Source organism: Alligator mississippiensis, chromosome 6, assembly GCF_030867095.1.
Source record: "Alligator mississippiensis isolate rAllMis1 chromosome 6, rAllMis1, whole genome shotgun sequence".
NCBI classification, from domain to species: Eukaryota; Metazoa; Chordata; order Crocodylia; family Alligatoridae; genus Alligator; species Alligator mississippiensis.
This window is the reverse complement of record NC_081829.1, coordinates 15,393,471-15,416,501: the sequence shown is the minus strand read 5'-3', so window position 1 is coordinate 15,416,501 and position 23,031 is coordinate 15,393,471.

Genomic DNA, 23,031 nt, shown 5'->3' with positions numbered 1-23,031 from the left:
TGGGCCAGGGAAGTTTGTACAGGTCTTTCCTAACTGGGAGTTTGCAATATCTTTCTGGAAATCCTGTTCTGTGGAAATCCTCCCTTGTGCCTCTCCCAGAATGACCTACTTGCTCTGCTATTGGATCCTGGCAGATTTACCGTGTGTCCGGATGTCAGGCTAGTAGTGTCCTGTAAGCTCTTATGGGAGGTAGAATTTCTGTTTGGCAGAAGGCATCCATAATCTTGTGCAGAAATGCCAAACCTTAGAAAAAAAAAGTTAGGTGCTCTGAGTTAGGAGTCATCCCCTTGCTCACCCCACTCTTCCTCCCCACTGATCCCAGCTCCCGTTCTAAGCCTTTTTCACTTATCAGAAAATCCCTATTAAAAGCTTATGGTGTTTCCAGGTTCATTGTATTTGAAGCAAAGGGACCAAATTTCAGCTTTCATTTTGTTTTTTAAGCCTAAGATAAATAAAAATGTGAGATGAGAAATAATATAATATAATATAATCATCAAGGAGAAGAGAAACCAAAGGCATAACTTACACGCATACACAAATATAAACACACACACACACAGAACACATTTTAAAACCAATTAAAATCCCTTTGCAGAGAAAGCTCTTTCACCCACTCTCCAGGATACAAGGCTAGCTGCTTCCTTGGCGCTCTATATATGAATAATTAAAAGCTAAACATATGTTAAAAAATGCAAACAGTACATGATCCTGGAGAGTTCCCCTCCTCCTTAATATTTTCCAAAAAAAAATCTGTTAAGTGAATACAACTCTTGAAATATGCCAGTATGCGAGTCCTGAGCAATTTCCTAAGTCAGCTGAGAAGGAGTTAAAGCCATTTGGCAGAGACTAACCCATTAGGCCTAATAATTATGAAATTATAGAGGTACTCAGGTGACTGTTAATTTCACACATACTGTTCAGCTCTGTGGCTAATGAGAGCCTGAAGAACTCAAGTGCCTCATCTTTCTTGTTGAATGGTGACCTGCAATTAATGAGCTTCTGCAAGAAAAGGCAGCATTTTGCACTTGGGGCTAATAAGATGGCTTTTGTGCAGCAGCATTGTGATACCAGGAGCTTTCGAATGAAGATTAAGAACTTTTCCCCTTATTTATTTATGAGCGCTATGTAGTCCAAGAGACCACACATGCAGAGAAGCGGCCCCGGTGTGAGTCTTGGAACAAACTTAAGAGCACAGTTGCTCTGAGGCAATGGCAAGCATCTTCTGTCTCCTGTGCTGGGTAATAACAAGACTGAGATAGCAGAAAAAACAATTTCAGAGCAATTGCCCATGAGGAGGGTGAGCACAGGTTCAGTTCCTGGAAAAGCAATGAAATAAACTGATTCCCCCTCTCCCTGCTGCCACCCGCGCGCGCGCGCGCACACACACACACACACACACACACACACACACACACACACACCCCTCCACCCTTTGCAAGTGTGCCAGGGCTTGTTGGGTTTTCTGCGTTCAGGAAAGTAACAAAGAGCCTCAGTCATGAAATACTGGTAAATAAGGAACAGCACTATTCAGCCATGCACTGCTACTGTCGCAGAGTGACTTCCAGTTCAGACACTCGAGTGCAACACCTAATATAATTGCAAAAATGACCAAAGATACAGGCACATTTCCAGCCTATCGCAAAAGCAACCTAAATATTATGGAAATTGGATTACTTAGATGTATCAGTGTAAAACCTAAGCCCTTTATATACTGGGCTGTTACCAACTTAAATTTTAGATGTTACCATCAAGTTAGATGGTTCTGGCCTAAACCAGCTAATAACTGTTAGACAGTCAAGGATGTACATTTGTTAGAATCCAGGCTTTTTCTATCCATATATTATTGTTAGCACAGTTGTTACTATCATCACGAGTATCATTATTACTGCTCCTACTACTTTTAAACATTTATATGTATTTGCATTTACTTTTAATCACAGAGGCACACATGTGCATACACACTCACTCATTCACTCACACTTAGATTAATAATAGACTGCTTTCAGATAGAGTAGTACCCAGTAATCTTCAGCCTGACAACAGTAATAATCTTAATTTAGGGTGTCTAAAAAATAACTTTCCCAATGGTCACTGATGACTAGAAAATGGTATTTAGAGGTTTGCCTTTTGGAATTGACTTGTAGGTAAAGTAGATATTCTATTAGCACAATGGTCCAGGGGAATGGCAAGGGTTAATTGGTTTCTAAAATTCTGTTTGTGACAAAGTTTCCTTCAAGGCCCAGTGTGTCTGAAGCCAGCAGACACACAGGATGGGAAATTGAAGACATGTTCCATAACATGAGATAAGGTGGCATTAGGTCACAATGCCAAACTGCAAAGCCCTTGGGATTTCTGGCTTTGGTGAACAGATCAAATTAGGAGGACTGGTAAGTAACCAAATTAAGATGTGTGCATGTGATGGGTTTGTTGGAACAAAGGAATATATTGACAGGACAGAACGTAGACAGTACAGTGACCACAGGGAAACCAATCAACAATGCCCAGAAATGAAGAGTCTTCAGAGGGGAGAAAGACTACAGAAGGAGGGATTTTAGAGCAGCAAAGGGTCCCCAAAATGGGAACCCAAGGCCACCATGGACAGAGGGCAGACCACCAACCTGTCTTACCCACCCCAATGCAGGGGTAGGGCTTGGCCTTCAACCTCCAGGCTGCTGACAACTGACATTCAAGAAAGAACCTCAGGGTGAAGTTTGCGTACTGGCAAGACATACCTTCCATTTTGCCAGCCCTAGGACTGGTAGATATAAAATTGTGGAGGTTATTTTTTTGTCTTGTTTGTATTATTCTTATCTGCTATTTGATATGATCTGCTATCAATAAACTTTGCTTGTTATCAAATGGAAAGTTTGTGGTCAGTCTGAGGGTTTGGGTTCACCCGGAAGAAGGTATCTGAGTCATAAATCCAGTGCCAACAGTCACTTGACCAGGAAACCCCTCTTCTCTGAATCTTTATTCAAGCAAAGGTCTGTGCAGAGCAATGAGCCTTGATCACATCCAGAAATAGCAGTATGATTTGGAGCATGGGGCTTGAACTCAGGAGACAAGGTTTTTAGCTCTGGTTCTGCTATTGATTATCAGTACAATGTGGGTGAATCACTGTACCCTTCTATGTCTGCCTATTGTCCTCCCACTTGGTAGGGTAGGGATTGAAACAGGTCCCAGGGTAATATGTTTTGAAGTCCACAACTAAAAACTCTTGTAGCACTATGAGGTATTTGTGGGTTCCACAAAGCTATCATTACTAACCCCATGGTCTTTCCTTTCTGCCCAATGGAAACCCAGATTTGTTTCAAGAATCTCCCCAAACAGAAAACACTATGGATAAAGATAACCAGAGAAATCACTTGCAACAGTTTACTCAACACATTTAACCTCTTTTTCTATTTATGAATTGTCAGAGAATGCTTTTTATGAATCTGTCTATTGTTTTCCATTATCCTATGAATGATTTAGGAGTACCCATCTCAGCCTCTGCAAGTTTCTTCAACAAAGTATTATTTGCAATTAATTATCATTGTGGGACCAGCCATTTAAACCACCTGATATCACCTCTGTTTTCTCATTGGATGGTTCCTGCACCCACAATGGGACTTCAAAATAGCCACCTCTAGTAGAAGGGTCTACTACAAAGCTTTGTCCATGCTTCTACCATTATTCACAGAAAAAGAAGAGGGACAAAAAAGACCACCTAGGCAAATCTCTTCTTTTTAATTCTATGCTTGCTCACAATAGTTTTGTAGTATTTGTTTAACTCTAGTAACAACTTAGTAACCAACAAGTACTCTAGAAGTAGACCTACCCCTGTGGCTAAGAGAAAAGGCTCCAGTGTTTTGCTCAACAGTAGATTGGGTCTACTGTTACCTGGGACTCTGCAAATGGGACTCTCAGCTCACCTCTTCACTGGGAGACTTGGGACACCTGGGTTCAGTTCCATGCTATTTGGTGTGATCTTAGGAAAGTCACATCATCAAAGGCAGTTCTGGCATGCACAAGAGAGCAGAATTATGGTTGCTTACTAATTGGTTTAAAATTGACCTAAATTAGCTCACCCATAGCTAGCACAGATGCATTGGTTTCTGCTGATACATCCTGACTGGTGCAGGCTTCTCTGAACCCAAGTACTGATCCCCTTGGAGGAGTTCCACCAATACCAGCAAGCATTTGATTCCTTTGGACACCCTGGCTCTGTTTCCATCATTGATTACCTGGCCCTCTTTTCCTTTGTTATAGGATGCCTGCAGTGCTCAGGACCACAGCAAGGGAAGGCATGTGTACTTGTCTATATCAGATCCTGAACTATTACAACACAACGGGCATGTCGGTGCAAGATGTTTACTGCGGAGTTGACTAATTAGCTCCATAGTAAACATCTCAGCATCTACATGTGTGCTTCTGTTAGACTGGAGTAAGCTAAAAAACTCCTCAGCACAGTAGTGTAGATGCTGATGCAGCTGGCTGGGGCATGAGGCTGTCAGCTAGCCCTGCACTGAAGCACCCTCATGCAGCATATTAAGTAAGGCAGGAGCAGCCCTGGGTTGGCAGGCTGACCTCTAAAACTCCCTGTCAGCTGGGGCTGCCCCGACCCAGCTCAGTGTGCTGTGGTCCCAGGTGCACGTTCAAACAGCACACCTGGGAGCAACAAACTCCAGCACAATAAACCCCGGAGTTTATTGCTTCACATTAATTGCATGTGTAGATATGTCCACAGAGTAATAAAAGAACTCATGTTTCTACAAGGGGATCTATATATTCCAGCAGTCCATCTGCACTGAGATACCGAAGAAAACTCTGTGATAGAGCATTGCCCAATACAACCATTTCATTGTGAATGTGATTAATGCCAGCCCCTATGCCACAGACTGCCTGACCCCTGCACGCATCTCATCTGCACTGCAATGTTCTCAGGCCACATGAAGCAATTTGCATCCTGCTCTGCCTCATCAGGGAGCTTGGCAGGAGGACATTTGCAAGATGACACAGAGAGAGGAGTGTCATGTCAGGATGAGTCCTGGAGAGCTAATATATGGTGAGGGGACTCGTATCCTGTCTGGAGCTGGCATGTAACTTACCATGCGCATCCTTCTGTTGTTTTGCCCTTTTATATTTAAAGTCAATCATGGGGCATTGTGAGCAGTGCCCTTTGCAGAGATGCAAAAGAAGAGAAAGTGCTGAAATGTATCTGACAAAATAGGTGATGGCTGGATTCCTGCAGAGCAGTAGTGGCACTGGACAAGCAAAAAGCAGGAAGCAAGACAGGAGCCCAAGAGAAAAGCTACTTTAGCACCTAGGGAGGCTTTGAATCATTTTCAACACAGGGCTGAGCTGGGATTTTAGCTGCCATGCCCCAGGGGAGAGGTGGAAGGCATCAGGCCCCAGGAGATCAAAAGGGGAGTGCACCAGCTGCTGCCCCGCAGGGGAGTGTGGAAGGGGGCAATTTCCCTTTCTCATCCATTTCAAGGTAGCTAGTGATGTACATCTCTCCATGATGCTATGACTCTCATCCCAGCTTTATCCTCATTAAGGTATGTGTCTTCACAGTTCCCCATATGGATTGGGGCTGGAAGGCAATCCCCATTTTGCAGTGGAGGAGCTGAGGCACAAAGGAGACTTGTCCAGAGTCACATCAAGAGCTTGTGACAGAATCAGTTTGAGAAGAACCCTCCCGTAACCCCCACTCCTGGACACAAGACATATACATGTGCACATATGAAGTATTAAAACTAAAAGATAATTATTTTCCTTGATCATGTTAAAGTGGAGAGAAGCCAGAGGAAGATGCCATGGACTTTACATAGAAAGACCCAGTGATGTAGTTGTTGTCCCACTGGGGCCAAGGGTCAGAAATCGGTCCCCCTCCAGGCAACATCCCTTTCACTCAGCCATGCCCCCTCTGGTTTGTTCTTTCCTCACTGTGCACATCTTTCTACCTTGCATGCCTTCTAGGTCAGCTGAAAGAGGGAGGCTGGAGGGGACTCTGGGTAATGCCTAGCCCATGGCCTGGTGGTTAGAGCACGTTGGTGGGAAGCAAGGGATTCAGGTTCAAACTGCTTCTGTATGATGGGGGCCTATGACCTGGGTTTTCCATTCCCTGGGTAAGTGCCCTAAACTGTGGATAAATGGGTTAAAAGGTGAGAGGGCTCTTCTTCTCTTCTGCTATTGCCAAATGTATTTTCTTTGACAAAAGTTGTAGGGCTTGCATGGATCTATGTGTATACCTGAGCAGCTCTATTCTGCTTTGGAGCCTGCTTGGCCCTGGTGGAGCCTTGTGAGCAGACACAGAAACCTCACGCAGGGCGGTGCAGCTGCACAGGTGGAAACAGAATCTAAACCCTGTCAATGGCATTTACTCAGGCAAGTAAGAGGCACTTAAAATGTCAAGGTGAACTAGGATTGGATCCTGAGTGCTTCACCTCAGAGGATCTGGATCACTTTCTACAAGAATAAAGTGGACATGAAGAGACCCAGGGAAGTGACATGAAGGATGAGGCTGGCTTCGTTTCTCACTGACAAATCCATCTATCACCCCAGCAATAAATACACACAGACCATTCAGAGCAGGAAACAGATAAGGCCATCACAGAGCTGAAAGTGAGACTTATGGGTGGTAGGTCTGTATGGAAACTCTCTGAGCCATGACAGAATAGCAAAGGTAGCATCAAGCTGTAAGAATGAATCTGTTGCCATCTCACCTCTGATAAAACACTTGGACTTGGTGCAAAATATAGGGGAGTTCAAAGGTTGAGCAGCAGTTGAGCAACGTATTAGCCATGTCCACTAAGAACTGAGAAACGTGGACCTTTTCTGAATGTGGTAAAATGGAGGTGTTGTGTGAGGTTCTATGGGAAACGGAGTGAAGGCAGAATGACAGGACAGCATGGTTCAGGACGCTAAGCATTGGCATCTACATGAGGAAATTTGAGCCCTTGCCTAGGCTCCACCACTGACCTGCTGATATCAACAGATTCACTTTCCTTTTTCAAACTGTTTTGTCACTTTAGATTTCAGGATCCTGCCACTTACTGACTGTTTGTACAATGCTTACTGCCATGAAGCCATGATAAATAATGGTGAAAATACCATGTAATTAGGGGTACACTTACCAAATGCTCTTAGAAGTAGAAGACAATGAGAAAGAACGGTGCAGGGAAGATAAGTTTCCCAAAGTTAAGAACAGGAATGAAATGCAGAAGGAGGGTTTAGAGGCAAGACGAAGAATTTCCTGGCAATTTGTCAAGAACATCTTTAACAAGAATTCATTATATTTGCACAATGCAGTGTCATTTTCCAGAGCTCCGAGCCACTGCATGCTCATGAATTTGGGGAAACTCTTGATACATCCCCCAAGTTTGAAGAGGTGCAAAAAAGAGGAGTCCAAGAAGGTCCTGGGTCCACCTGAGCCTACTGGCTTTTTGGGCTGGTGCTCTTAAGGTTCATTCATTTCTGTAGCCAACAGCACATGAGGGTATAATGGAGACAGCATTGCATCTATCTGCATTTGACTCTGCAGCCCAAATGACCATATGCCCAGTTACACTTGCAGGCAACTTCTACCAAAAGTCTAGAACAAGGATTCTCAACCAGGGTACTGCAGCATCCTGGAGCTCTGTGAGATCCTTTAGAGGGTGCCACACAATATTAACACTGTTAGGTGTTCAGACACCTACATATGATTCACAAGATAAACTCAAAGGCTGTGTCCAGATGAACGTAGACATACAGTATGTGGCACTGCAGACCCATCTGTGGCACCATACATGCAGGCATTCCCTGCACTCTACGTTGCAGAATGGGGTGGTGGGGAGGGGAGGGAAAGGGGGTTGACCCTGGGAGATCCCGGGGTCAAAAAAACCCATGCCAAAAAAAAGTGGGGTGGTGCATGTTGCAGCAGTGCGTGCCACCTAAAAGCAGAGCCTGGCCAATCAGAGCCATGCTCTGGCTGCCAGTCAGGCTTCCTCCCATGGCTGCAGTCCTGGGAGGCCCCCAGGACTCCAGGTAAGGCTGCTGGGGCTAGCACAGTTTCTGGCCCCAGCCTCCCCTATCCCACCCAGGATAACCTGCCATGCACCAGAGCACGTGGCATAGGCATTCCCTGGGGACAAGTAGCAACGGCACAAGGTGTACCGCTGCTACTTGTCCCTGGGGAAACAAATGTTCCCACTAGTCTGGATGCGTGCAAAGTTTTCAAATTGAAATCCATAGTGTCAAAACCATTCTGATCTGTTGTGGGCTTTCTGAGTTATTTGCAACAGAAGAATTTGTTTATTACTTTCTCTGAAATAAAAAAAAAACAAGTGACAAGTAAGATCAAGAATTTTCTGAGGGGTGCTGCGAGTTGAACAAGGGGCACCTTGAGTTTCAAAACTTGAGAACTGCTGGTTTAGAACAGTGGTGCCTAACCTTTCTGTGCTGCAGGCTAGATCCAGCGTGGGGTTAGCATATGCACCAGATCAAGTCCCAGTCACATGGGCTAGATTAGGGACATAGTCTCAGCCCCATGCATACTGGATAGGGACCACCACTCTGACCCCACATGTGCCAGATCAGGCCTCAGGCCTGCATGCACCAGATCAGGTCCCAGCCTGATCAGCACCAGATCTTCAGTGGGCTTAAAAATAAAAGGAAGCTTACCAAGTGGAAGCTTGGACAGATAACTAGGGAGGAGTATAAGAATAGTGCTCAGGCATGTAGGGATTTCATAGATTTCATAGACATTAGGGGCTGGAAGGGACCTCATGAAATCATCAAGTCCAGCCCCCCTGCCAGAGGCAGGAAGTCTGCAGGGATCAAATAATCCCAACAAGATGGAAGGCCAAAGCACAATTGGAGTTGCAGCTAGCAAGGGATGTGGAGGGTAACAAGAATGGTTTCTACAAGTATGTCAGTAACAAAAGGAAGATCAGGGAAAGTGTGGGTCCCTTACTGAATGGAGGAGGTGACCTTGTGACAGATGATGAGGAAAAGGCTGAAATGCTCAATGCCTTTCTTAACTTGGTCTACACAGGCAAGGTCAGCTCCCAGACTATTGCACCAGGCGGCACAGTTTGGGGAGAAGATGAACAGCCAACAGTGGTGAAAGAACGGGTTAGGGACTATTTAGAAAAGCTGGACATGCACACATCCATGGGGCTGGATGCAATGCATCTGAGGGTATTGAAGGAGTTGGGGGATGTGATTTCAGAGCAGCTGGCCATTATCTTTGAAAACTCGGGGTGATCAGGGGAAGTCTTGGGCGACTGGAAAAGGGCACATATAGTGCCCATCTTTAAGAAAGGGAAGAAGAAGGATCCAGGGAACTATAGACCAGTCAGTGTTACCTCCGGCACCAAAAAAATCATGGAGCAGATCCTCAAGGAATCCATTTCTAAGCACCTGTTGGAGAAGAAAGTGATCAGGAACAGTCAGCATGGATTAAGAAAGGGCAAGTCATGCCTGACCAACCAGATTGTCTTCTATGATGAGATGACTGGCTCTGTGGATATGGGGAAAGCAGTGAACATGATAAACCTTGACTTTAGCAAGGCTTTTGATACCATCTCCCACAGTATTCTTGCAAGAAAACTGAGGAAATATGAGTTGGATGAATAGACTATAAGGTGGATAGAAAGCTGGCTGGATTGTTGGGCTCAACAGGTAGTAATCAATGGCTCAATGTCTAGTTGGCAGCCAGTATTAAGTGAAGTGCCCCAGGGGTCAGTCCTGGGGCTAGTTTTGTTCGCTATCTTTATTAACGATCTGGAAGATGGGGATGGAGTTCACCCTCAGCAAATTTGCAGATGACACTAAGTTGCGGGGTGTAGTAGATATGCTGGAGGGGAGGGCTAGGATTCAGAGTGACCTAGACAAATTAGAGGGTTGAGCCAAAATAAATGTCATAAGGTTCAATTAGGACAAGTGAAAAGTACTGTACTTAGGATGGAACAATCCCATTTACCGCTACAGGCTTGGGACCAACTAGCTAAGCAGTAGCTCTGAAGGAAAGGACCTGGGAGTTACAGTGGACAATGAGCTGGATATGAGTCAACAGTGTGCCCTTGTTATGAAGAAGTCTAACAGCATACTGGGCTGCATTAGTAGGAGCATTGCTAGCAGATTGAGGAAAGTAATTATTCCCCTCCATTCTTTGCTGGTGAGGCCAAATCTGGAGCACTATGTCCAGTTTTGGGTCCTCCACTACAGAAAGTATGTGGACAAATTGGAGAGAGTCCAGCAGAGGGCAACAAAAATGGTTAGGGGGCTGGGGCACATGATTTATGAGGAGAGAGTGAGGGAACTGGGTTTATGTAGTCTGTAGAAGAGAAGACTAGCAGGGGATTTGATAGCAGCCTTTCACTTCATGAAGGGTGGTTCCAAAGAGGTTGGAGCTGGACTGTTCTCAGTGGTGGCAAGCGACTGAACAAGGAGCAATAGTCTCAAATTGCAGGAAGGGAGGTTTAGTTTGGATATTAGGAAAAACTTTCTCACTAGGAGGGTGGTGAAGCACTGGAATGGGTTATCTAGAGAGGCAGTGGAATCTCCATCCTCAGAGGTTTTTAAGGCCTAGATCAACAAAGCCCTGGCTGGAATGATCCAGGTGGGGCTGGTCCTGCTTTGAGCAGGAGGTTGGACTAGATGTGACCTCCTGAGGTCCCTTCCAACCCTAATCTATGTTTTGATGATTCTGAGGAATAAGATGAATACGCTGGGACAAAATCAGGAGTGCAAAGGTGAAAAACAACTTATATAACTGGCAAGAGATGTTAAGGACAAAAAGGACTGTTCTTGAGAAATGGAAAATCCATACCAGGGAACCTGAAAGTCCACTGCTCAAGCTATTAATGGAGAAGTGAAAGAATCTGCTTATTGCCAACACTGCTTTAGTCTTTACAAAACTATGGCAGACAGTTAACAACAATAACACAAAGAAGCAAGAGGAGGGATGCAAACCTTGGTAAATAAAGAGCAGATTGCAAACTTTGGATTAATTTGAATGAATTTAACCAGCATGGCCTAATAAAATTCAAACTTGGTACTGAAGGAACTGGCTGAAGTAATTTTGGATCCACAGACCATAACATTTGCAAAGTCATGCAAATGTAGATGATGAGTGAGGTCAGAGAGGCTTGGAGAAGGGCTAAAGGAGTGCCCCTCTTTAGAGGGGGAAAATGGAGGACCTGGAGATTTCCAAACCAGTCAGCTTGACTTCAGTACTTGGGAAGTTGCTGAAGCAAATTATTAAACATGCAATTTATAAATACCTGAAGGATGGGATCACTAGCAATCGACATGGATTCATTATGACCAAATCATGTCATACCAACCTAACTCCTTTTTTTGTGACAAGGTAATTGGTTTGATAAATAAGGGAAATGCTGTGAACATGACTTAGTAAGGCTTTTGAGAGTCTCATGTGCCAGTCCCAAAACAAGCAGCAAAATGTGGGCTAGACACTCAGACTTACCATTAGGTAGATACATAACTTGCTGAACAATCACAATAAAAGAGTAATTATTAATAGATCATAGAGTCACAGAAAATTAGAGTTGGAAAGGACCTCTGGAGGTCATCTGGTCCAACCCCTGCTCAAAGCAGGACCATCTCCGATTAGATCGTCTCAGCCAAAGTTTTATCAAGCCAGGCCTTAAAAAACCCCAAGGATGGAGATTCCAGCACCTCTCTAGGTAAGTTGCTCCAGTGATTCACCACCCTCCTAGTGAGAGAGTTTTTCCTAATATCCAACCAAAACCTCCTTTGCTACAACTTGAGACCATTGTTCCTTGTTCAGTCATCTGTCACCACTGAGAACAGTCCAGCTCCATCCTCTTTGAAACCAACCTTCAGAGAGCTGAGGTCTGCTATCAAATCCCCCATCAGTCTTCTCTTCTGTAAACTAAAGAAACCTAGTTCCCTCAGTCTCTCCTCATAAGTCATGTGCCCCAGCCCCTGAACCATTTTCGTTGCTCTCCATTGGACTCTCTCCAAGTTGTCCACATCTTTTCATGTTAGGCTGGCAAAAGGTCTCAAGTGGAGTCACACAAGGGTTTGTTCTGGGGTGTCATTGTTTAATGTTTCTATTAATAGTCTGGATTACAGGATAGAGGGTACACTGACCAAATTTGCAGACAACACAGAATGAGAAGGGTTTCCAAACATTTCGGAGGACAGGATTAAACTTGTGATCAACTGAGTTTTCCAACTAAAGTGAAGGAACAATTCTGTTACTCCTTCTGGGCATGTAAGTACCCCATTGCAGAGATAGAGAGAAAGCAGGAAGTGCAGGGCACCAAAGATAGGGGCCCCAAGACTGTACCAAGAAGTTAGCAGAGAGTGGTGGTGGTTTGTGACACCTTCCTGCAGGGGACAGAAACACCAGTTTCATTCAGATTTGAAGTCCTGAGAGGTGTGCTGTTTGCATGGCATTGGTATTCAAAATTTTACAGAAAGATTGCTAGAGCTCATCTGTCCCTCAGACCATTACCCTTTCCTGCTTTTCCATGTAGGCACCAAAAATATGGCCAAGAACAACACTATGCAAATCAGAGGAGACTACAAGGCTCTTGACAGGAGGACTAAGGAGTGGTGGTGTTCTTATCAATCCTCCTGTTCGAAGACAAGGGCCCAGGCAGGACCATCACATTGTGGAAGTAAACATGTGGCAATGGACAGATGTTTGGGGAGGAAGGGTGCCCAGCTAACTTCAATTGTTACTCTTCTTACTTCAATTTTCCAGATATCTACTGAAAGAATAATACATCCAAACATAAAATGTCAAGCAAGTTAGTAACTTGTGTGGAGGAAAACTTTCTGTTCCAGAAAGCTGAGGTTATAGTTAGGGAATCATCTATCTTGGATCTTGTCTTGACCAATAGGGAAGAACTGGTGGAAGATGTGAAGGTGATGGGAGACTTGAGAGCAAGTGATCACAGTATGAAAAAAATAATGATCCTAAGATGAGGAAAACATGAGGTTAGCAGAGTTGAAGTACTAGATTTCAAAAAGGCGGATTTCAACCAACTCAAGGAGATAATAGGCATAGTGCTGTGAGAGGACAGACTGAAGGATAAAGGTGCCCGGGAAGCTGGAAGTTTTTAAAGGGCACAATATTGGAAGCCAACAAGAAACCGATCTGACACCATAGAAGCACAAGAAGAATGGGAAGAGACGAGTGTGGTTGCACAAGGAGCTCCAAGGATGTGTCAAATGCAAAAGGAAAGTATACAGGCAATGGAAGAATAGGCAGGTCACCAAGAAATCCTACCAGGAAATAGCAAAAAATTGCAGGGACCAAGTGAGGAAGGCACAGGTTAAAAAAAATGAGCATTATCTGGTGATATTCTATAAATATGTCGCCAAAAAAAAAGACCAAGGAAGCTGTGAGTCCGCTGTTAAACTGTCAGGGTGAGCTCTTAAAAGATGATGCAAGGCAACTTAGTCAACAGCTACTTTGCCACAGACTTCACAAAAAGTAAGCTGCAATCACACAGCTAGTAAGGATTATTTGGATAAGGAAGGGGAGAGATAAAGAAAGAGAAAGTCAGAGAGGTTTTGATTGGTTTGAATGAATTTAAGTTAACAGGGACTGATGAATGTCATCCAAGACACTGAAGGAATTGGAAGATATCTCAGAGTCCTTGGCAATAGTATTACTATTGCAGGATACAGATAAGGTACCAGAGAAAAGGGCCAACCTAGTTCCCTTAAAAAAGGCAAAAATGGGGACCCAGGGAACTACAGACACTTCAATACCTGGGCTGTTACAATACTCCTACAGGCACTTCAATACCAGGAGCATATCATGAGGAAAGCCATTTGCAAGTATCTGGATAAGGAAAGAATGACCACAAGCAGCCAGCGTGGATTTATGAAGAACAAAACATGCCAAGAGAACTTGATTTCCTTTTTCAACAAAATAACTAGCTTGGTGACTGAAAGGAATGCAATGAATATTTGGATTTCAGCAAGGATTTTGGCATAGTCCCACAACCTTCTCAAAAGCAAATTGGAGAAATGTAGGCTAGATAAAACTCCTACAAGATGAATACACAACTTTCTCCATAGCCGCAAGCAAATGGTAATTCTAAATGGTTACATATCAGAATGGCAGAGGATTTCGAGTGTAGTGCCACTAGGGTCTGTCTGGGGCCAGTGCTGTTCAATGTGTTTATTAATCATTTGGATGCTGGAATAGAGAACTTCTTAAGCAAATTTGAAGATGACATGAAAGTGGGAAAGACTGAAACCACGCTGGAGGACAGGAGCATAGTTCAGAAAGTCATTGATAGATTGGAAAGTAGGACTACGGCCAATAGGATGAAGTTTAATGCTGACAAATGTAAGGTGCTACCACTTAGGAAGAAGAATCAAAAACACAAATAGAAAATGGATAATAACTGGCTGGATGGCAACACTATGGACATGGATCTGGGAGTCTTGGTAGATCACAGAGTGAATATGGGTCTTCAGTATGAAGGAGCTGCCCGAAAGGTGGTTTGGGGCTGCATCAGTAGAAGCATGAGATGCAAGACACAGGAGGTGAGAGTGCTTGTCCTTGTTCAGGCCTCATCTAGAGTATTATATGCAGTCTTGGGCTCCATATTTGAAAAAGGACATGGAGACATCAGAGACAGTTCAGAGGCAGGTAAAAAAAAATATAAAGGGCTTAGAATATAAATAAATATAAAAAATATAAAGGGTTTAGCAATTTGAAGAAGGGCTGAAAAAGGAGATGAAGAGGAGACATGATATCTGAAGGGCTGCCATAAAGAGGATGAAAACACCTTTTCTCATTTGCTGCAGAGTAGGATGTGGACCAGTGGCTTGAAGTTGCAGTAAAGTAGGCTTAGACTGGATATCAGCAAAAACTAGAACAATGAAGCAGTAGAATAGACTGTCTGTGGAAGTCACAGAATTTCCATCTTTGAAGGTTTTCAAGAAGAGGTTGGACAATCATTGGGTAGGAATAATCCCAGCTGTAGCTGTACCTAGAATGTTGCATAAAGAGGAACAGTTGGAAACCCAGGAGCTCATCCCTACCCCAACATGGATCTCTGGCAGACAACAAGAAAAGCTCTGTAGTCCAGAACAGGTGGATATTGGAGAGGACCATGCTCAGCAGCAAGAAAATCAAGCAGAACTCCATAACTGGCTTAAGTTATGAAAGAAGATTAAAACAGCTAGGATAAGTTTATAGAGAGGAGACAGAGAGGGAAGTTCTGCCTGTCCAGCTGGAGGTGTGATGTGTAGACTTAGAATCATAAAATCATAGAAAATTAAGGTTGGAAGGGACCTCATATCATTGAGTCCAACCCCCTGATCAAAGCAGGACCATCAGAACTAGATCATCCCAGACAAAGCTTTGTCTAGATGGGTCTTAAAAACCTCCAAAGATGGAGATTCAACAGCCTTGGGTTTCTTTAATCCATTTTAATAATCCTTGCAGCAGTGGGACACTGACAGTACTTAAAACAGGGGGGCTTTACCTGTGGCAGGTTAGGGTGCTTTTTGATGTCTTCAGGCAATATAGCCTATGGTTTTCTGAGGATTGATTGTGCAGTTTCAGAAAAAAAGACTCATATGGGATGGTTAGGATAGGGATGGTCCTGCCTTGCATGGGAGGGTTGGTTTAGAGGTCCCTTTCAGCCCTACTTTTCTATGACTCTATGAGTTTGTGTCTTTGGAAGGTGATCCTATTTTTATAATGGAGGCATTTACATGCCTAGAAGGGGTAGTAGAATTGTTCCTACACAGAGTTGGGTAACTCAGAGTCAGTCATAAGTTGCACCTTAGTCGTCCCCTGGCAAAAGAGATTTCTGCCCCAAATGCATAAATACAGTTTGGCAGTAGAGCTGCTGTGAAGGATCTGATAGATCACAAACTCCACACAAGTAGGTGTGTGTTACACTCACCAACAAAAAAGCAAATGCAATTTTGAGTTGCATCAAAAGAAGCCTGATTTGCAAGACACAGGAGGTGATGATAACACTCTACTTGGCACCGGTTAAGCCTCAGCTGGAGAAGTGTGTCCAGTTTTACACACTGCATTTTAAGAAGGCTATGGAAAAGCTGGAGAGGATTCAGAGCAAGTGAAAAGGGTGATAAAAGGGTTGGGATTCAGGCTATATAAGGAAAAAGTGGAAGGAACTGGGACAGGGATGCTGAAACTCTGGCCTGTGGGCCAGATCAGGCCTGCAGCGCTGTGTCATCTTCCTTGTGGTGCTCTCCACAGGTCCAGGCATTTGGTGAACCCATGGGGAGCCCAGGCCATATGTGCTGGATCAGGTGCCCGAGTGGGGGCAGTGCAAGTTCCCAGGGCCCAATCCCAGTGTAAGGGGCCAGGTAGCATCAGGCCCACAGGGCCCTATCTTAGCATGGCAAGGAGGGGATGGTACCAGGCTCCAGGGCTTGATCCTGGCTCACAGGGCTTGATGCAGCCTATGGACCCATCTCATGCCACTCATCTGGCCTGTGAGGCCAAAAAGTTAAATACTGTTAAACTAGGAGATTAAGGGTAGTGCATGGCAATGCGGTTGTCCTGTGCGTGTCCCATCTCAGACTCACTGGACAATGGGGCCTCGAGACTAACCACTATAGCCAAGCCTGGACCCTCCTTACTGATCTTCCAGGTTTGGAGAGTGCCTTTGGTCATGTGTGGGTGCAGCACGCTCAGCCCTGCTCTCACTGGGACCCACCACTGCCACAGTGTATACGAGCCCTCTAGGGCACTCATTCGAGTGGAGGGTCTGAGTCAGCTCCACATAGGAATCAGACACACAGTGCAGCTCCCAGGTGGTTGGTTGGGAGCACAGACCGCCAATATGCTGCTGCATTATGTCTGGTGAGTGGACACTGAGCAAACATGTTTCTTACTGGCTAATGGAGCCAGCTTGGTCTCAGAGAGGACGTTGGTGGGACTAGGAGCTGGGACCGCTTGGAGTCTCTTCCTGGCTCTGCTTCTGACTCACTTTCTGGGTGGCTGTTCCTCTGCCTGCCCCTGCCTCAGTTTCACCATCTGTATAATGTGGGTGATGATACTCACCTACCCCTTTGGGGGCACTTGGAACATGGACTCATTCTTGCCCCCTGACTTAAAGGGGATGAAGCTCCACTGGCCATAGTGCTGTTACAGAGGGGCCAAATTTGCCCTGAAGCAGCAGCAGCAGCATTTATATCCTGCCTTATCTAGAAAGGCTCAGAGCAGTGTATAATAACAAAAAGCCCACCACATAAGAAACAACAACAGACTCTCCAGTGGACACCCTAAAACGTCAAAGCTCCACACCATACCACCTACTTCCTTTTCCCTTTTCTGACTCATCTTAATCAAGCTTCCCAACCCCCATTCACAACAAGGTATATATAACCTCTTCCTGCTCTCCTCTCCATCACTTATTCCCATTCCCTTGCATCACAGGCAGGGTAGATCCCTCCCCACATCCCTCAATGTCCCTCCCAAGTCTGTGCCTCCCTCCCCTAAGCATTTGTTACCGTACCCAAAATATATATATTCTCCCTATCCCCTCAACAAACAACATTAAATTCAAAAGAACTAAAATATTGAAATAACAGCAGGTGCCTCCATCTTCACTGAAAAGCATTGCCAAAGGGCCCCCTTAAGTGTCACCCTTCAGTGGCACTCATCCAGGGAGCTCTGCCAGCTCTGTAGGGTATGTAGGCTGGGCAGATCCTTCCCCCTCAGTTCAGGTGGCCAAGATGGGAATGAAGCAGTAGACATTGAGCCATGGGAAATGCAGGTGAGCTAATGAAGGATGCTTGCTGACATTGAGATGCACAAGACTGGGGAATTATCTCCACTGGAGACAGCCCAAGCCCTGGAGATGTGCCCCGCCACTGACTTGAGGGCTGAAGAAAATGTACTGCAATGAGAGACCTGCAGTGCTCAATCCTTTCAATTTAGCTAAAGGAAATTGAGAGGTGGTCTGACTGTAGTGTAAGAAACCCCATGGGGAAAAAAACACTGGGCTTCTTCAATCCAGCAGAAAAAGGCGGAACAAGAATGACCAGTTAGAAGCTGAAGTCGGGCAAATTCCCAAAAGAAATCAGGCACAAACTCCCAGTGAAGTGGGTGAACCTCCAACTTTTGAAGTCTCCAAGGCCAGACTGGTCACCTTTCCGGAAGAGACAAACTAGCCAAACACATTTTTGGGGGGCTCAATATAGGGGTTGGTAGATGAAATATAATGGCCTGTGCTACACACAGGAGGCCTAACTAAAGGAGTTGATGGACTCTGTTGCCCTTAAACTCGATGAAGGTTTGAGTCCTGGCTACTAGTCCTGTGCTCTGAAAACTATAGTGCACAGCAATAGATTTGATTACACTGCAGTGATACTGGTCACAACTCTTTCATTTGTAGATCTGTGAGTGCTTTACAAAGGGGTTGATATGATATTCTCTTTCTACAGACGGGGAAACTGAGGTCAGGGAGGAGAAATCACTTGCTTGAAGTTCATCAGTAGGCCAGAGGCAGGTTCAGGAAAAGAACACAGTCCAGTGCTGCAGCCACCAGGCCGTGCTGAGCCCTGTGATTATGCAGCTCACAGCTACTAACACTACATGCGACGAGATGGTTAATTACTTCCATTGGCCCCTTCATTTTCAGGCTAAATGCATATACTTTCAGATTCTCAGTATTTGCAGGATAATTACTGTGGACTGACACCTTTGGATGCTTTTTGTACCTGCAAAATCAAATGACAACACCACTGCAGTATAAGCAGAGTATTTTTAATGTGGCGACATTCTAAATACATCATTGCTAATAATGTAGCACGAGTAGCTTAGAGCCCAGAAGTCTTACCATTGACTGTAGCGAACTTTGAATCATACCTGAAATTGCGTAATAGATTATGGGGTTAGATGCATATGTCAAAAACGTCCCTATTATGTATCAAAATGCATATCTGTCACAAACTAAATATGAAACTAAAGGGGTAGTGATGATAATAATTCAATAGTTACCGTCTTAAGAACTTACTCGGCAGACATCGCCATGGCATGTGAGCAGACCACAGTCTTTAAGGCATTTATCCTTATACCCCCTGTGAAATATAGCAAAGCTGTTATTCCCATTGCAGAAATAAGAGAACTAAAGCAGAGGAAGACTAAGGACCAGATCCACAAAGAGATTTAGAAACCCAGGTCCCATTGGCATCTAACTCCTTTGAAGATCTGGCTCTTAAGCAAGAATAGGGAATTGACCTTTGATTTCTTACAGCCTGGGCGCGTGTGTTAGCTGTCTGCTCATGCTAGTAATTGGTAATTACAGGAATGGATAATCGCAATGTAGTTACCTTGCAGAAACAGTGTAACAATGGTGTAGTTGCAGCAACTGTATTGTCAAGAGCAGCTAGAAACTTGGGGAGCAGTGTACAAGCTCCATCCTGTGCAGGGGGCCTATGTACTAGTAATAGACTAACATATTTATTTTCATGACAAGTGCACCCACCCTTTCTCCAAAACATAGACATATGAAATTATGTGTGTGTGGGGGGGGGGGGGAAGGATTTTAAGAGGGGAGATGACTTCCATGCCAGAATGAAGGCATGGGGATGCTGGAATAGCTGCCAGGGGCTGGTTTCCTCTGGCCACATGGGAAGGGCTGGAGTTTGCTGCTCAGCTTAAAGCTGGAAGTTTAACCCTGTCACAGCCACTGGCAAATTGGCAGCAGCTTTTGGCCGTCTCTCACATGAAGATGGGTGTAATGTTCATGGAAAGCCTTAGCTAAGATTGTTGTGTGTAGCTGAATTTCTTCCCTATGCAAGGTGCTGCAGCATGATAAAAGTCAATGAATGAGCTGATGATCACTATAGAGAACAAACAGGGAGACCTGTGCAGATGCAGGATGTCTCTGTTTCAATGGCAAACTGTGGTGACGGCAAAAATGTGCCCATTCTATTTCTGTCCCCTGTCTATTTCAAGGCCCCTGAAGATGCACCACACCGTGTGGTGCATCAAAGGCTGCAGCAAAGTCAAATGCTGCAAAGATTTTAACTTTCTCAACTAAGGAAAGATTTATGTGTTTGGCAGCCAGAACTGAGCCAGGGAAACAGCAGGAACTGAACAAAGGGCTGCATAGTGGAAAATATATGCTAGTAGCTACCAATTCACACCTGTTAACTACTGTGAGCTGGCTGCAGACAGCACCAGGAGTGCCATTTAAATGAACTTTGCACAAGCAGGTGTGCCATTTATCCATTGTTTAGAGTCACTGAAATGCATACACGGAATCTCTTACCTGGCAATCTTCCCAAGGAAGTGGCTGTGTCAAATACCAGCAAGCTGGGGGGGCAGGAGGGAGTTTACTAGAGTGGTCATACTTGCTATGTGAGACCCATGCAGGAAAGCACGCCTGCCAGCCGTGATATGGCAAGAGAGACAGTGAGGCAGCTTCTTCCCTGCATCTTTCCTACTGCTGTCATAAGGAAGGGGTATCAGAAACCAAACTGCAACCAAGTGTCAGCCAGATAACTTGCCCAGCTCCTTATGTGAAATGGCAGTTCATTACAGCAAGTAAGCTAGGAGTGGGGCTGGGAGCTCACAGGGCAACACAAGAGCTTCCCAGAGAAGTGGTAAATGAGCATCCAGGCTGTAGAGGCAGAGAGTCTAGAGAGAGCTCAATTCTGCCACTCTCTTGATGGATGGCACCGTGTGGCTGGATTATATCTCAAACTGCAAATGTGTGCAGAGGACTGAGAGCGTAGGCGACTGGTAGGGGGTGTACAGGGGTGCACATGCCCCCCCTTGATGGGGCCAGTGGGCCCCCCTGACAGCCAACACTGATGCTGTTGGTAGGGCCGGTGCCACCTCAACAGGGCTGCTGCCGGTGGTGGCTTCTGCGGGTGCCCCTCCAGATTCAAGAGGCACCAGTCACTCATGACTGAGAGGCCGTCAGAACCTCCTCGTCCCTGCACACCTGCTACCCAGAGCTTGGCTGCTCCCCAGTAAGCTGCCTCCAGAGCAGGTGAGCAGGAGGGTAGGAATGTGTAGAGTGCTGGCACCAGCACCTCCATGCTGGTGGAGGTACCTGAAACTGAGTGAGGGGTGTCCCAGTTCCTGCTAAACTAGGTTAGCAGCTGAACTGCCTGCCCAGGGAGCAAGGATGGTCCTGGGGAAAAAAAAACCAACAACTTGACTGAGGAGTGCCTGGGTCCCCAACCCTTTTGGAATTCCCTGGGGTTGGTTCTCCATGCAAGCACAGCTCCTTAATCACAGCTGTGCCTTGAAGTGCCATCCTGCTCTTGCTCAGTGCATGGGTGAAGCTGGTAGAGGCTGGCCACAATGAGGAGATGGTGCAGACTGGGCTGTTCCCAGTGGGAAAGGGCTCGTGTCACCATCACTGCAAACATCGAACCCCACTTTTTGGAGTGAGGAATGGAAATCTTTGAAAAATTGACAAGAGTCTGTCAATGCTGCCCCACTTCTGTTATGGAGGAAGGGTCAGAAATCTGGGGGTTTCCAGCAGTGTTGCCTTCTCAGGCTCTTGGGAGCTGGGTATTTATCTAACATTTATACCTTTACATATTGTAGCCCCTCCTGCTCGTTCCAGAGAGGGAGCCCCTGTGCTTCCCTGACACAGTGCTGAAGTGAATGGGGAGGAGGGGGCAGCTGCTTCGCAGGTGGGCATGGAGAGTCTGTGCTGCAGGAGGGCCAGAAAACATTCAGAGGGGCAGGCTGGATAGCACGTGCTGAGCAGTAAGAAGGAAAATTTTGGCCACTAGCTGTCATGAAGCAGAGAAGAAGCCAGTTCTACCGACTCCATGCTCTCAGCTGTGCTAGCTTACACTGCAGAGACACTGGCCCCAGATTCAGACAAGGGCTATTAGTCTGGGCATGGGACTTCCCTGCTGCCTTTCTGGGCCCATTTGTGGCTGACCCTTGTGGATGGGCACAACAAGAGTTGGAGGGAATAAGCAGCTTTCCCTTCCTAGGCTTCCTGCTCTAGGGAGCTGTCCACTCTACAGGGGCAGGACAAAGACAGGGTCTGAACCCCCAGCCCTCTTGAAACACCAGCTAGAGGAGATGGAGCACACAGCACCAGAAGCTGCATATGTCTATGACTCCACTGGAGGGGGAAGGCTCTGAATTTCCCTCTGGGCAGGGATACACTGATGGGCTGGACAGAGCAATTGGAAGGAAGGACAAACCAGAACCAAGCATGCAGACACAAGCACGTAGTGTGAGAGCTTCAGGACTTTGGAGCCAGAAATAAGCCTCCAGACTGGTCACCATGCTCAAGTCACTCTGCTCTCTTTGGCTCCACTACTCTAAAGGAGCTACAAGTTGCCACTGGTAAATAGTCCAGAGTAAGGGGGATTCACCAAGGAGAACAAACCCACTTTATGATCACTGGCTTAGGGGGACGGCTAGTGCCAGGAGTGCGCTGTGCTCAGCTAACTGTAAGGAGTGGATGGCTCATAGAGCAGCTCCCAGTCTGCTCTAACATATACCCAGGGCTGGCCAGATCTCCAACTAACCCCAGAGGATCTTTAGCTCTGCATTGAAGGCCTGACTGGAACAATGGAGAATAAGAGTTCAGACCTGCCTCCGTGTATATCTCTGTTTGAGGAGAGTTAAAAGGAGCTGCACCCAGTACTCTGGGATTTTAACATATCATTGTTCTGTATGTTATAGCAGTGTGCATGGTTGTGTTAGCAATGGCTATAACCAAAGGCCTGGGGATGATTTGAACCCATAAACCCCAAATGGCAACTAACTGAGGCATGGAAACAGCTGTGGAATGAGCAAGAACAAAAAGCAGGAAGGCAGATTCAAGGTGCTACATTTGCTTTGGAAGGGCTGGCAAAGGCTGTGAGAGTGAGTGCAAAATCAGGGGCAGAGCAGATGCAAAGGAGACTCAGTTTATGGGCATGTATCAGCAAGGGAGAGCATTTGGTTAGCGGTGGACAGTGGGCGAATGGCACTTGTAATGATGATGATCCTGTAGCATCCCGCAGCCTTTCCACAAGGGCACAGTGACAGCTTTGACCTGCTGGCTGGGGAAAGGCTGATTAGCTGCA